Genomic DNA, 16639 nt, shown 5'->3' with positions numbered 1-16639 from the left:
ACATGGGCTTTGAAAAATTTAAATGATAGCCAGGAGATTGTAATGTTTGGGAACTTCACTGAGATATAGTTTGGAGTGTGGGACATCATGTGCTTATGTAACTTATGTACTTACTATCTCAAAAAAGGTCTAAGTCAGTGGTTCCCAAGTTTTCAGAAGAGTCATCTGAAGATCATATTCATTTTTCATAGTTTGTTGTTAATATGTAGAAATACAGTTAACTTTAAAAATAACTTTATTGTGGAACAATAATAGACTCATTGGAAATGCAAAAATAGTTCACAGAGGTTCTATGTATTCTTTACCCAGCTTCCTCCAGTGGTAACATCCTACATAACTATAGTATAATGTCAAAACTGCCCTTTTGGCTCTCTGAGCAGCACCATGGCTGTTGGCAAGAACAAGCGCCTTACGAAAGGAGGCAGAAAGGGAGCCAAGAAGAAAGTGGTTGATCCATTTTCTAAGAAAGGTTGGTATGATGTGAAAGCACTTGCTGTGTTCAATATAAGGAATATTGGAAAGATGCTAGTCACCAGGACCCAAGGAAACAAAATTGCATCTGATAGCCTCAAGGGTCGTGTGTTTGAGGTGAGTCTTGCTGATTTGCAGAATGATGAGATTGCATTTAGAAAATTCAAGCTGATTACTGAAGATGTTCAGGGCAAAAACTTCCTAACTTCCTTGGCATAGATCTTACCCATGACAAAATGTGTTCCATGGTCAAAAAGTGGCAGACAGGGATTGAAGCTCATGTTGATGTCAAGACTACCGATGATTACTTGCTTTGTCTGTTCTGTGTTGGTTTTCATAAAAAAAATGTAACAATCAGATATGGAAAACCTTTTATGCTCAGCACCAACAGGTCCACCAAATCCAGAAGAATATGATGGAAATCAAGACCCGGGAGGTGCAGAAAAATGACTTGAAAGAAGTGGTCAATAAATTGATTCCAGACAGCATTGGAAAAGACATAGAAAAGATTTGCCAATCCATTTATCCTCTCCATGATGTCTTTGTTAGAAAAGTAAAAATGCTGAAGAAGCCCAAGTTTGAATTGGGAAAACTCGTGGAGCTTCATGGTGAAGGCAGTAGTTCTGGAAAAGCCACTGGGAGCAAGACAGGTGCTAAAGTTGAATGAGCTGATGGATATGAACCACCAGTCCAAGAATCTGTTTAAAGTTCAGACTTATAATAATGGCAAGTAAAAAGTCCTATTTGTGGAAAAAAAAATCAAAACCAGGAAATTGACATTGGTGCAATCTGCAGACCTTATTCAGATTTCACTAGCTTATACATGCACTCAATTGTGTGTTCTGTGCAATTTAATCATATGTGTAGATTCATGTAATCACTACCACATCAAGTTACAGAACTGTTCCATCAACACAGAGGAACTCCCTTAGGTTTCCTCTTTGTAGTCACTACAGTTGATTTCTTTATATTAATTTGTATCGTGACTTTGTTGAATTTGTCTTTTAATTCTAGTAGTTTTATTGTGGATTCCTTAGACTTTTTATGTATAGGATCATAAAATGTAATCATGAAATTGACTAGCAAGACAATTTTACCTCTTTTCCAATCTAGATACTTTCTCCCCCTTTTCCCCCTTCTTTTCTTTCCTCCTGCCTTATTGCACTGGATAGAACTTCCTTTACAATATTGCGTAGAAATTATAAGATTAGATATTCCTCCCTTGTTCCTGATTTCAGGGGGAAAGCATTCAGTCCTTCAACATTAAACGTGATGTTAGTTGTTTTCTTGTAGACGACTTATCAGGTTGAGGAAGTTTTCTTCTAAGTCTAGGAGTTTTTAATCACTGTTTTAAGTTTAATATAGTTGCTACCTTAGCATCCATTTTAGGCCTAACATAAATTGTTTGTAATTCAGTCATGCCCTGTCACCTTTGGCCTAGTTAGAACTTCCCCTCTCTGCAGTTGTTTGAGATATGGCCTACTTGTGCCTCATCTCACTGACCCAAAATGCAACACACCATGAGCTGCCGACCGAGTAAAACCTAATGGTCAGCCTCAGAAGTCGTGTGAATAAGTTCCTATTCACATTTGTGTTCTTTAACCAATTCACAAGAAGGAAAGCATAAGGAATAATGTCCCTTAAAGGTGTAGTTCCACAGTTCTTCTTTCTCCCTCTCCCTCCTGCTCCTTCCCTCTCCTGTCTCAGGACCTCCTGTCTGTCTCTGTTTGGCACTCTAACCTCTCTGGGACCTGTGAGTAATAAACTTCTTTTGTTTCATGTATTTTGCCTTAGCTTCCTCATTGTGTCTCCATTGACACACACATACTGTATTGTTCTTGATATCATTTAACATCTTTTCTTTAACAAATCAACAGTCATGAATGGATATTGGATTTTGGGAAATGCATTTTCTATTGAGATGATCATGTGATTTTGTCTTTTATGATAGTAGTTATTATATTGATTTTTGGAGATTAAGCCAACCTTATATTCTTGGGATACATTTCCTTTTCTTTTTCTTTTTTTTTGGGTCAGGGTCTTGCTCTGTCACCCAGGCTGGAGTGCAGTGGTGCAATCATTGCTCACTGTAACCCCAAACTCCAGGCTCAGGTGAGCCTCCCACCTCAGCCTCCTGAGTAGCTTGGACTACTGGTGTCTGCCACTAGGACCAGCTAATTTTTAAAGTTTTTTTTAGAGATGGGGTGTCGCTATGCTGCTGAGGCTCGTCTTGAACTCTTGGCTTCAAGTGATCCTCTTGCCTTAAGGAGAGAGAAATTAGATTAAAATACAAAAGTAAATATCCAAGCCTAGAGAAGGGGAAAGATAGCGATGACTATTATTAACAAATTAATTATAGTAATTGTTATTTTTTGCTTACCATTAGTTAATTTTGGATAGCAGACAAATACATTCAAATATTTTAATAGACCATGAAATATATAGATGGGTAGTCTGGTTCTAGACACATGTTAAACTGAAGTGCCAAGAATAGGAAATAAGGTTGAAAGTAGTGGCATTTTACTGAAGAGACATTTACTTTTTGGGTTGTTTTGCAGGTATAATGGTATCTCACCTACATTGTCACTTTGCCTAGTTTACTATTTTGTTTTTTGTTTGTTTCAGTGAATTCCTGAAAGAGAAAAAAGAAACAACATGATTCTCTCTGTAACAGCCCCGTGGACCCCCTCACCCAGTGTTCAGCATGATATAGACCTTTGTGTTTACCCTTTTTTTAAAACCAGGAGATGGCGCTCCTGGTGTTCGGTGTGAGCATTGATTATGCTTGGACATCAGAAATGAATGAACTGGCCAGGGAAATGAATAAATGAGCTCAGAAAAAGCAAAACTGAATCATGCCGAAGATGCTTTCTAGGATGATTGTATTTCTGAAACCTTAAATCAAGGTTTTCCAACCCATGGTCCATGGGCTACATGTGGCCCAGAATGGCTTTGAATGCAGCCCAACACAAATTTGTAAATTTCCTTACAACATTATGAGATTTTTTTTGCGATTTATTTATTATTTACTTATTTTTAGCTCATCAGCTGTCGTTAGTGTTAGTGTATTTTATGCGTGGCCCAAGACAATTCTTCTTCCAGTGTGGCCCAGGGAAGCCAAAAGATTGGACACCCCTGCCTTAGATATTGAAAATTAGAGGTGCCTGCATTTCCAGTAATTAAGACAATTCTTACTGTGCATTTTTTGCTTTCCATTATCTTTCATTAAAAAAATCTGCAACTTTTACCTTTTAGAATATTAGGATAGAATCTTATTAATATGAATATGTCCAAAAGTTGGCTTTTGTGGTTTTCTTTTGTCAGAAGTGCTGTAGGATAATATAACTTAAAACACATACAGTTTTCTGCTTCTCTCAAGATGTTCAGTTCTTTTTCAGAAACACCTGAATTAATGGTGCTAAACTTTCCATGGCTTTGTCTAAAACTCGACAAGCATTAGATTAATACTTCTTTTGTAGGTCCAGTTAGCATTCAAATATTATTCCTGAAGTATTGGGTTTCATATGTTATTTTTTGTTGCTTGTTGAATTTTGGTTTTATTTTGAGGGCTGCCTAATTCTCAGGTCAAATTATTTCTGGTAGTTTTGAAATTTCTTTTTTCTTTCTTTTTTTTGAGACAGAGTTTTTGCTCTTGTTGCCCAGACTGGAGTGCGATGGCATGATCTCGGCTCACCTCAACCTCCGCCTCCTGGGTTCAGGCGATTCTCCTGCCTCAGCCTCCCAAGTAGCTGGGATTACAGGCGTGTGCCACCACACCCGGCTAATTTTGTATTTTTGGTAGAGATGGAATTTCTCCATGTTGGTCAGGTTGATCTCGAGCTCCCGACCTCAGGTGATCTGCCCGACTCGGCCTCCCAAAGTGTTGGGATTACAGGCGTGAGCCACTGCACCCAGCATAAATTTCTTTTTTTCTTTTTTTAAGGCAAGGTCAGACTCCTGTCACTCAGGCTGGGATGCAGTGGTACAATCTTGGCTCACTGCAAGCTTGACTTCTGGGATCAGTTGATCCCCCCACCTCAGCCTCCCGGGTAGCTGGGATTACAGGCATGTACCACCATGCCTGGCTAATTTTTTGTATTTTTAGAAGAGATGGGGTTTTGCTATGTTGCCCAGGCTGGTCTTGAACTCCTGAGCTCAAGTGATCTGCCTGTCTTGGCCTCCCAAAGTGCTGGGATTATAGGTGTGAGCCACTATACCTGGTCAAATTTCTTTTTTTTTTAAGATTATTTTGAAGGTATTGGTTGTGATAAAATGAGGAAACCATATGTGAATGGATGGAATGTGGTTTTTTTTCCTAAGTTGCATAGAATTTGATTAATCTGACTATCCTCAGAAGATTTTGTAAATTTCATTTAAATTTAAGTTAACAGAATTTCTGAAGTAGTAATCTGAGGAGTTAACCTAGGCCAGCCAATTTGTTTTTTTTTTTTTTGTTTGTTTTTTTTTTTTTTTTTTTTTTACAGTTGAATGAATAGAAATCCAGAGAAGTTTTGAGTTGAGCAAGGCATTTTGATCTATTTCCCCAGAGAAATCAGTGGGAAAACTTTCACTTTTGATCCAATCAGAGCCACTCCCTTTTAGCTGTTTAGTGTTTTGATTAAAGTTTTATTTTAAGAAAAGGTTCTGCTTTTAAAAAAAAGTTACAAAACCACTGCTTTTAAGGGGAAAGGATCCCAAATAAGTATGAGTGGAAAGCTATCAGAGTCTCTTGGCTTTTTTAAAAAATTAGCGCCTACTAGAGAATCTTTCCTTGACAGTGATTTGCAATAAACTAGGCTTTGATATGATCAGAATAGAAGGCGTCATTTGGAGTATCAAATACAGAGGAAAATAAAGTGATTCTTCAGCCGTTGCTTTGGCATAGAATGTTACCAGGTATGGACTTAACTATGTTTGCTGAAATTATTTTCAGGTTTTAGAGTCAGGAATGAAGGAACATTCCTTGAGTATTTGATAGATTTGTGGTTTATAGACAGTAAATTCTACAATCCATGAGCTTCCTCTTTAAAAGTTCTTGAACCAAATTTGTGGTTCACTGTAAGCCAGTGTATAGGATTTAAAAGGATGCGTCTTTACATGAGTCTGATTTCTAACTCATTTGATACTTCTTTTTCACTTCCAATAAATGTTATCTTGCTTTCTGAACAAAGTAGGTTATACATAAATGCAATTACATACGGATGGTTCCTGACTATACCTACACCCTTGTGTAGGTTTCAGGCTCTGGACTGGATGCTCTGTTGCCTCTAAGACCTGATGGGACAGGTCAGGAGCAGGGGCTTTGGGGCCAGACTGATTTGTGTTCAAATCTTGACTCTGTTGTTTATTAGCTGTGTGATTCGGGGACATTTCTTAACTTCTGTGATCCTTGATTTCCTAATCTAAAAAAGAAAGCCAGGCAGGGCATGGTGGCTCACACCCGTAATCCTAGCACTTTGGGAGGCCGAGGTGGGCGGATTGCCTGAGCTCAGGAGTTTGAGAACAGCCTGGGCAACACAGTGAAAACTCTGTCTCTACTAAAATACAAAAAATTAGCCAGGTGTGGTGGTGTGCACCTGTAGTCCCAGTTACTCGGGAGGCTGAGGCAGGAGAATTGCTTGAACCCAGGAGGTGGAGGTTGCAGTGAGGCGAGATCATACCACTGCACTCCAGTCTGGGTGACAGAGTGAGACTCCGTCTCAAAAAAAAAAAGCCTACCCCACAGTGTTGTACTTAAAGAGTATACTTAAGAGAATGTAAATAATAAATAAAGTACTTAGTACTGTACCAAGAATAGAAAATTTCCCAGTAACTGGCAGAGTAAAGAAAGCAGCAATAGAGAGAAAATCCCTAAGAAACCTTCAGATCTGTGTGTGTGTTTTGAGACCATACCTTGGAAGAGAGGGCAAAAACAATGTAGGTCTCTTTTTTTCAGCTATTAACATGTATTCTAATAGGATAGATACCTTGAGAGAATAGTCAATAAGAAAGATAATGACAGGCACCTCTATGGATGCTTAAAATAGGGGCAGAAAGAAATTAATGCTGAAGTGGTAATTTGAAGCCTAGGGTCTTAGTGGAAAGATAGCAACAGCCATGGTAAAGCAGTTTGGACAGTTACTGTGGATAGCATCTATCAGTTTTGGTAAGAGTACATGTTTGCATAATGATTTATGGGTTAAGTGTCTTTAGTTATGTGATCTCATTTGATGTATACAACACCATAAGGTGGCTTATTATTCAGATGACACTGGTCACATGGGGACAAGTTCCAAAGGGAGCAAGCAAGGACAGAAAAAACGATTATTTTCCGTAATGGGTAAGAAACAGAAAGGTTCTTATGGTCACAAATGGCAAGTGAACAGTAAAGCTGGTTCAAGAAATCCTGATTCTAGTCTAGGGCTCCTTCTCCTATAGTGTTTATTATTTTGTTTTTACTCAAAATGGAAGTACTTAAAGATGCAGAGTAGTTCATAATTAGAGTAGGCAAAAGTGGGGGTGAAGCTAAGAGTCGAAGGCTCCTTAAACCCAAGTAGGAGTTATTTTCTGCTGGTAGTGTCTTTCATTGAACATTCCTTACTTCATTGAAAAATTTTTTAAATTATGAATTTGATTATATTACTTGTTACTTCTTTTAACCATTTTTCAGAATGACCCTGAGCACACTCCGCTATGGTGTTTGTACTTTGCCCTCTGTATTTCATTTCTAGAACATCCTTTTCCCACTTCTTTAAGCCTCGACCATCTTTTGAAGCCACTCTAGCTTTGTTGGAGTTTGCTTTTGTGATCAGGAGGCTACCTAAAGCCTGTTTCAGTCTCTTCAAATAGCAACAGCAGAAGCAGATAGTAACAGGAGTCAGAAGTGTGGTTGCCACTCAAGTAGCCCAAAAAGGTTTGCAGTGCAGAAGCCGAAATGGCTTACCACAGATGTGATCCAGTTAAAAAGGTTCTGAAAACTCAATTCAGTGAAGTGTGTTTGGGCTCAGTGCATTGAACCTGTGACTTCCTGTAATGTTTACTTAACCCCCTAACTTCTAAGTGGTACCTCCCCCACCTCCCTGGAGGGGAAAAAGATACACACTTGGTTTTGCAGGATTATGGAGATCAAACAAGCATCTAACAAAGACTCTTCCTTTCAGGTACCTCTTTCTCTCTTCCCTCTCATCATAATCACTTAGTTGCAAGGGACCAGTAAATTAACAGAATGGTGAACCTTTTCCTTTTCCTGCTGCTTTTGCTGGATGACTAGTGGTTTCTGCTGGAACACAGATGAACCATCTCAAGGTTATGAAAATTCCTGACTGTGGCAAATGTGAAAGAGTGTCTTTTTAATTCCCGGGAAATACTGAGACTTCTTCTCTAAGGTGCTTATTTGTAAAGTGAAAAGGTGACCTTAATATCCAGTGCTATGCAGTGAACACAATTTTTGTGGAAACTAGTCCTAGGATTTGAAATGAAGACTATATGGTCTCTGTTAATCTGTATTGATAAACGCACTGCACTTTATTGAGAGTTCTGGTTGTTAACCGATGGAATTACTAGTATTATAGAAATTTATTAAGGATGGCTTATTGGAGTTGACTTGTAATTTCAGTCATTTCTTTGTATTTACCAGGTAAAAGATGATTTGTCTTGAGTTTAATTATTTCTGTAAGTTAAAATAAGGAATTTGTAAAGCATTCCTCAGTTTTATCTTCAGTTATCTAGGAAACATTCACAGGCAGCAAAGAAAGATGTGAGATAATTATTCAGAAATTGTAGTTGCTAGTGGTTGTGTGTTGAAGGCATATACGTGACAAGCAGTTTTGGAATTTCTTGCAAAGTCAGTATTGCCCCTTAGATTGACCTTACAGAAAGTTCTTATTGTGTGTTTCAAAGTCTTCTTTGTAAATTAAAATATGAATACTGTCGTTACTCTGCTGATAGTTCTGATAACTCATGCTAACTAAATAGTCAAGGGAGTGGAAGAATACAGCCAGCATTCCATCATCTGGAAGGAAAGTAGTGAGGTGGCAGATTCCCGCCTGACTCAGCTTTCACCATGGCATAAATAATATCATTTTCCCAAGCAATACTGTGGAATGCAAAAAGAAAGAAAAACGTAAAAAATAAATGTGGACTGAGATGAAGAAAGCCAATTTATAGTTGTAATAGATAATATTTTGTGTCAAAAAGGAAGAACAAATTGACAAGAACTTGGAGAAATACCAGCTATGGATAAAGGGAAATAAAAACGATGGAAATCCAGATGGTATAGAACTAAAGATCCAAATGTAAATAGCAGCTGTTTATATTAATTGCCTTGTGGATGGAGTCCCTCGCTGAGCTGATATGCTGTTACATTAGTGCTTTCAGGTTTTGAGTTGAATCACTTAGGTATGCCTACACACTTGCTTTGAGAAAAATCATATGGTTAGCTGTGCTTTCCTTAATAGTGATAAATTAAATAACTATAATTTTACTATACTCAGTCATATGTAGAGATTTGAAGACTGAAGCATAATTCTGTGTTACTGCTAGTTGGTAAGCAGATGTCCCTACCTTATGGTCTCTTTGACTAAGTTAGATTGTAAGCCACTGGAAGGCAGAAGACTGTTCTTCATCTCAGGTTTGGCATAATGCCTTTCATATAGTAGGGGCTCAGAAATCTCTGTTGATGTTATAAATTTGATAAGTGTTCACTGCCGAACCTGCATGTTGATGGTAAGACCATATAATCCCAGAGCAAGGCTAGAAAAACCTTTTGAATTGTATTGCTTTGCTGTGTCTATCTTCTGCTAAAATTAAACTATAAACCCCCCAAATGCATAATAAAAGCCCTTGCCTTGCTGTGTGGCTGTCAGTTTCTAATGTGAGTGGAGGTAATAGCTGAGGATGGTGCTGTAGAAAACTTACCTCATAGGCCTAGGAAAGAAAGGTTTAAGGCTATTACCATGGATTCTGTTAGATGACTTGATTTTTACTGTATTAAAAGCTTCCTTTCCAGTGATTTGAGATTGCATGGAATAGAGTGCTGTACTTGGATGTCACAGAACCCTGGGTTTGTGGATAGAATTATGATGCCCCAAAAAGACCTCATTTGATATATAATCTTGATTTTGTTTATAGAATTTTCTGTAATGAAGTAATATTTGATTTTTATCAAGTAGTTTAATATTTGGCCTTTTGTTTTTCAGTAATGTTTTGAAAGACGTTTCCTTCTTCAAGATTGTTAAAATTTTTTTGTGTGTTTCTTTTTGCTCTTTATTGGTTTTATTTTGTACATTTTTGTTGTTAATACATCTGAAACTTCTTTTGGTATAAGGGGTAAAGTGAAAACTCAATTTGATTTTTTTCTCCTAATGAGTATCCAGTTGTTATAATAGCATTTAACCAATAACTCTTACCCTAGGGATTTAAAATGTCACATCCATCTTATACTGAGTTCCTATATACACTGTCAGTTTCTGCATTTTCTAGTCTATTCCATTATAGGTGTATTTATTCACACTATTTTAATTATTGAAGCTTTATAATGTTTTAATATCTGATAGGGGATGTTCTCTACCCTTATTCTTCTTTTTCAGAATTGTCTTGTCTGTCTTTGTTTGCTTTTGTATAAGAACTTTCAAGTCAGCTTGTTTAGTTCCTAAGAGAATTGTCAGGGATACTCAAGAAACACCTGCCCTCCGTGATCAATTCTAAGAGCCCCATCCGTATTATAAATCTGGAGACTGGGTTTTAGACCTTATTCTGACATTAACTGGCTCTGTAACAAAAAGATTAAATTCATGTTTTACTATTTTATAGATGTTTGCAGGTGCTTTTAAGAGAGTTATTTTGTACTGACAATTTTTTTGGTTTCTATATTCTCATCACTAAATAGAGCTATTTTAAAAATCCTCAATTTCAGTCTGGTCAACATGGCGAAACCCTGTCTTTACCAAAAATACAAAAAATTAGCCAGGTGTGGTGGCACACACCTGTAGTCCTGGCTACTTGGGAGGCTGAGGTGGGCGTATCACTTGAGCCTGGGAGGTGGAGGTTGCAGTGAGCCAGGATCGTGCCACTGCACTCCAGCCTGGGCGACAGACTGAGACTCTGCCTCAAAAATAAAGGGAAGAAGAATCCTCAGTTTTCTTTTTAAAAAGAATTCTCAGTTTTTTTTGCTTTTTTTTGGTTGGTTGGTTGTTTTTTAGTATTGCAGAGGGGTCCTCATACTTGGAAAAATTGGAAACAACTGAATTAGAGTTCCCTGAACTCTTTTTTTTTTTTTAATTCAGTTCTAAATAAATAAAAGGTGGTGTATCATCAGTCCAATCAAGGATTGAATTTAAATCTTTGTGGCCTCTGAAAGGGCTACTCAGTGGAGGGAAACTACAGAAATGGCTCTTGGCAAGATCGTTTGTCTGTTTCTTTTCCTCTATAACCAGTTGGTGTTTTGAAAGGAAGCATATTGTCTAGATTTTCAGAGTTCTCTAAAAACAGGATGGGGGAGTATTATTTTTGAAGTATGTAGCATGTTTGTATCTTCAGCACAATTAAGTGCTTTGAAAGCTTAAATTATTTGTGTTGTCATAATTGACTATTATGATTGAAATAAGTGTGTATATCTTCTTTGCTTTTTGAGTGTTGTTAGATTGAGAGCTGCTGGACAGAATGATGGGTTCATGGGAGAAGACAATCAAGGGAGTGGCAATTGTCTAAAGTCAAACTTGACATTTTGAAGGGCACATCCGATCTGTAGCTTGTATAATTCTGTAACAAATTGGAAAATAATGGAACAAATGAAGAGGAAAAATTGGTCATCTGTTGGTGAATGTCAGTCACTATTAAGTTAAAATGAGTTTTTAAAATGAAGAGACCAAAAGTTTTTTTTGTCTCTTTTGGAAAGTTACATTGAGGATTCATTGATTTATGATTGCTATAGGACTTAAAAAAAAAAAAAAAAAACACTAAAAAATCCAAAACCAAACCCTAAAGAAAAGTTTACCAGCAACTCCATAATCCCATCAAGAATAATATTCTGAAGTAGAGGGCGAGGTTTGGAATTTGTTGACTCTAGTTACACAAGACTCAGTCTATTAAATAACTGTAAATAATGTTCTTAAGCAGAAGTAAATATGATAATCAGATAAGCTGATAGAAATTACTATTCTTCAAATCAGAAGATGAGAAGGAAGGTTAGGAAAAACAAGAATATAAGCAGAAAATAACCCTAGAGTGTAAGTTAGAAAAATTCAGAGTGGGAGTTGGTTTATTGAATCCTCAAATGCTATTTGTTTGTATGCTAAATAGAAATAGAGGCAGGATAACTTAATGTGATGTCAGGTTTATGTTTTCACTATTTAAAAACACAGCATGACCAGACCAAATCAGAACCATAGAGTCCCAATTCCAGATTTCTGGGAGGGAAACCTGGCCCATTTTAGGTAGCGTCTGTCCCCATTCAGTCAGCTGTGGCCAGGAGGTTGGGGGAAGAGATGAAACTCTACTTGTGTTTTTACCAAAGTCAAATAGTATCCCCGAATCGGCTTCTGTTTCAGTTATCATCACAGATTACATTTTAGGAAATATGTATATATTTTTCTTCTGGATTCTAATTTGATCTTGTCGAACGTTTTGTAGTTTTAAAATGCGTAATGGTTTACTTCCACCAGTATAGTGTCAGAGAGTACCTGTGTCCCTCCCCTGGCCAACACCGGGATTTTTCATATGTTTAATCTTTGCTCATCTAACAAGTTAAAATGGTATGGCATTGCAGCTCTAATTTGTATTTCTTCTATAATTTATTATTTTTTTTAAGACAGTCTCACTCTGTCACCCAGGCTGGAGTGCAGTGGCATGATTATGGCTCACTGCAGCCTTGACCTCCTGGGCTCAAGTGATTCTCCCACCTCAACCTCCCAAGTGCCTGGGGCCACAGGCACACACCACCACACCCAGCTATTTTTTTTTTTTTTTTGGTAGAGATGGTGTTTCACCATGTTGCCCAGGCTAGTCTCGAACTCTTGGGCTCAAATGACCCTCTTGCCTTAGTCTCTCGAAGTGCTGAGATTATAGGCATGAGCTACTGTGCCTGACCCTGTATTTCTTTATATTGCTTGAGGTTGAGCATTCTTCCATGTCTGCTTTTCAAATACTCAGTAGATGGATATTACTTGGTTCCTTTCTGTTTTTGTTCAACCAAATAGGTGGACTGTAGGGCGTTTTGTGTTTTGTGAGAATATTAGTTTGGAAGAAGTTTCAACTTGTTCTATCAGACATGAAGTTTAGCACTAAAAATGGTTCCTCTCAGAACTGGGTAATGTGGAGTGCAGGGGGCAGTGCCTGGAGAGCATTGAAGGAAGAAGTGGCCACTGAACAGGGAATTGCTGTGATTGCAAGATATCAGAACTTTACTGCAAATTGAGCCCAGCAGGGATGGACAGCCATATGGCTTAGAAAGTGACTTATGTAGGCAAGTGGTAAAGTCTTACTGAGGCTTAGTGATGCCAGCCTGATGTGGCATCGTCAATAGATGCATTTGTATGAGGAGTCTTGGCTGTTTTGGCTTTAGTTGAATGTTAAGAATAAAATAGGTACCATGTTAATACTTTTAGAATGATTTTTGACTATATCTAGTATTTAAAGCTTTTCTTTAGTTATTTCTCCAAAGCGCAACAGAGTTTGGCAGATTTATATGTGAACTTAAAAAAAAATGAAAGATAATGCTGTTAGTGTAGGTTGGGGTGTAGGATACCTTCTGCGTCTGAGGGAATGTTAGACCTCGTGCTTTGGATTGTTTTGAACAGAGGTAAGTAAACATACTCAATTTGACTAGATGTATCTGTAGATTTTAATGTTAGTGAGCGGTGCCGTCCTGCTTCTTGTGTTAGTTTCTTGAATGGCCACCCCCCATTGCTGGACTTACGCCAGGGCAGATGAAGGTTCACCTCATAAGCTTGGTGTACAGGAAGGAATGGAAAACATGAACATGCTTTTGCTTTTCTATGTGTAACTTCCCCTTCCCTTTTGAAACCAATTCTTTTGGAAAGCTGCAACTGAAGACCCATATCTGAATAGCATTCTAACAGTATTTCTCATTAATATGCTTTGTCAGTCCTCAGTTTGTAAGACATTGTCAGAATGTTCTTGGTTTGAAGCCTGGATGCTTTCATTTCCCATCGCGTTAATTTCCATCCTGTTAATTTTTCATTCGTGACCCTCTGCTGAGAAGCCCCCCCAACACCTGTTAAATCACAGAGAAAAAAGTGAAATTTGTGGTATTTTTAGTTATTTCTGTACTAATAAGATTGCCACCTCTTGCTCTTTGTAAAAATGTAACATGGTATTTACTTTAACTCCAGTAATAGTTTTGAATTTTGACCTTTTTTTATTTGAGAAAAAAGAAACCCGAAAGAAGGTGGAAAATAGATTATTTGGTTAAAATTTCTTTCTTTTTCTCTTTAAATGTCTTTCCTCCTACAGATGTCACCTTTAAATGTGAGTCTGAAACCAGAAGTATGCCCTATAAATCTACTCACAAAAGTAATCTGGATGGGATTTAAGCACGGGCAGATCTCAATGAGATTGTTAGGTGAGATCACCAAGGGAGGGCACACAGAGAAAGGGTCCAAATCAACATGTCAAAAGTCTGCTAAGCTAATATTTCTCTGCGTTCTTCTGTGTAAAATGTGGGAATGAAATGCCACATACACTTTTCATCCTTTCAGCAGTGAGTTATTGCACACCTACTGTGTTCCATGCACTGATCTGGGCACTGGGACACATCAGTGAACAAAACCTCAAAAAAATCCCTGCCCTCACAAAGCTGACATTCTAATGGGAGAATTAGGCAGTAAAGGAGACAAATTAATGTTATTCACACGTAGCATATTAAAAGATAATAGATGGCAATGGAGAGAATGAAATCATTTAAAAAGGGTAAGGAGGTTCAGGACTTGCAGTTTTAATTGGGGTGAGGCAGAAGTAATATTTCGGCGGAGATTTGAAGGAGATGTGAGGGACTGAGCCACGGAGTTGTAGGTGGGTGGAGAGGAACATTCCAGGAGAGACGGTAGCAAGTGCAAAGGTCTTGGTGGGCTGCTCTCTAGTGTGTGTGTTCAGGGAGGAGACCTGCAGTAGAGTGAGGGAGGGAGGGAGAGGGAGAGAGTAAGAGGTGAGGACAGAGTGATTAGGGGAGGGAAGGAAGCAGGTCATGTGGCTCTCTTAGGTCATCGTAAAGGTTTTAGATTTTCATCACACCATGTGTGCTGAGCGGCCACCAGAGGGTTTGAAATGGAAGAGAGATGTGATCCAACTTCTTTGACAGAAATGCTCTAGCTTCTCAGGAAAACAGTTTGTTGGGGAACAGAAAGTAAAGTGGAGACCAGCAGGAGGCTTGTGTTGGGATGCAAGCAGTTGAGGTGGGGGAAGCAGTAGGATTTTGATGTATTTAGAAGGTGGAAACACTAGTAGGATTTGCTGGTGGATCTGACAGTGAGGGAGGGAAATTAAGGATGCCCGGGGTTTTTGACTTGAGCAGCTGAGATATGGGGTTGCGATGAACTGAGAGGGGGAGACTATGAGCTCTAGATTGCTGGGGGACATGAGGAGTTCAATTCTGGGCATGTTATATTTCATATTAGGGTTGTGTATTAGACATCCACGTGAAGATACTGAGTTAGCTGTTGGGTATACAGTTTCAAAGTTCATGGAAGTGGTCTGGGCTGGAGATGGGAATTTGGGAGTTGTCAGAATATATGTGGCACTTAAAACCATGAGATCAGGAAAGGAGGGAGTCGGGATAGAGAAGAGAAAAGGTCTGAGGACTGAGTTGTAGGTTCTTGAGGTCGGGTATGCTTTAGGAACGGCCGGGCACTGGTGACTATTACTTGGTCACCCCTTAAGGTACTTGCATCCCTGCCGGGCTCACTGTGGTGTGTTAATCCCAGTGCACTCAGCTGTTATTTCAGAATGGATGTCCTAACTGGAGAAGATACTATGTAGTCATTCAAAAGGACCTCAAAGGAGCAGGCGAGTTTTTTTTTTTTTTGCTTTCTACTGCAGTGATTCTAGATTATTTTGGGCTTTGCTTGATTTCTGGACCAATAAGCTTTGCTGAACTGCAGGGTTTTTTTTTGTTTTTTTTTTGTTTGTTTGTTTTTTTGAGACGGAGTCTCGCTCTGTCGCCCAGGCTGGAGTGCAGTGGCACAATCTCGGCTCACTGCAAACTCCGCCTCCCGGGTTCACGCCTTTCTCCTGCCTCAGCCTCTCCGAGTAGCTGGGACTACAGGCGCCCGCCACCACGCTCGGCTAATTTTTTGTATTTTTTAGTAGAGACGGGGTTTCACCGTGGTCTCGATCTCTTGACCTCGTGATCCGCCCGCCTCGGCCTCCCAAAGTGCTGGGATTACAAGCGTGAGCCACCACGCCCGGCCTGAACTGCAGTTTTAATGAAGTTCATGATATCACCAACCTCTACAAAGTGATTTATTTAACTAATCTCTAATAATAAAATATTTCACCCTGACAGCTGACTTTTTAAGAAGCATATGATTAATATTAGTTTGAGTAATATTTAATTTTCAGGAAAGATTCCAGATATTGGAAATATTTTTGTTTTTTTGAGGGAGTGAATCTCAATTTTATGTATGAATTTTATGGTAATTTTACCTTACAGTGTGTCTTAGCTCAGGCTGCATAACAAAATACCACAGACTGTGTAGCTTAAACAACAGAGATTTATTTTCTCATAGTTCTGGAGGCTATGAAGTCCACAAACACAGTTCCAGCAGGGTTCAGTTCCTGATGAGGGCCATCTTTCTGGTTTACCTGAGAGTTCTTTGTCCTCAGGTGGCCTTTCTTCTGAGTGGGTGCAGAGTGTGTGAGTTTGGTGTCTCTTCTTCTAAGGCCATAGGTCCCATAGGATCTGGGTCCCACCCTATGACCTCATGTAACCTTAATTACCACTATAAAGGCCCTATCTCCAAATGCATCACATTAGGGATGGGAGCTTCCACATGATTTTGGTGGATTATATACAATTCAGTGTATAATACAATGTCTTCTCAATTTCTCTAATATGAAGACATTCTTATCAGTGTCTTGTCAGTTGTCTGTTCCAGGGTAATTTTTTCAGGATAAATGTCATTGAGCTGTGTATGCATGTGCCTGTCTCTGTGTGTTAAGCATGCATGGGTTATTT

The 16639-nt window shown here is 38.7% G+C and overlaps 1 pseudogene; it reads left to right on the top strand.

Annotated features, from left to right (window-relative positions):
* The first annotated feature begins 384 nt into the window (after positions 1 to 384).
* LOC116466393 (small ribosomal subunit protein eS1-like) lies at positions 385 to 1683 on the top strand (annotated as a pseudogene).
* The last annotated feature ends 14956 nt before the right edge of the window (positions 1684 to 16639 follow it).

The sequence above is a fragment of the Hylobates moloch genome, unplaced genomic scaffold (assembly GCF_009828535.3).
Source record: "Hylobates moloch isolate HMO894 unplaced genomic scaffold, HMol_V3 SCAFFOLD_4, whole genome shotgun sequence".
NCBI lineage: Eukaryota > Metazoa > Chordata > Mammalia > Primates > Hylobatidae > Hylobates > Hylobates moloch.
Note: the sequence above shows the minus strand (reverse complement) of the source record. Positions and strands in the feature narration are given on the sequence as shown.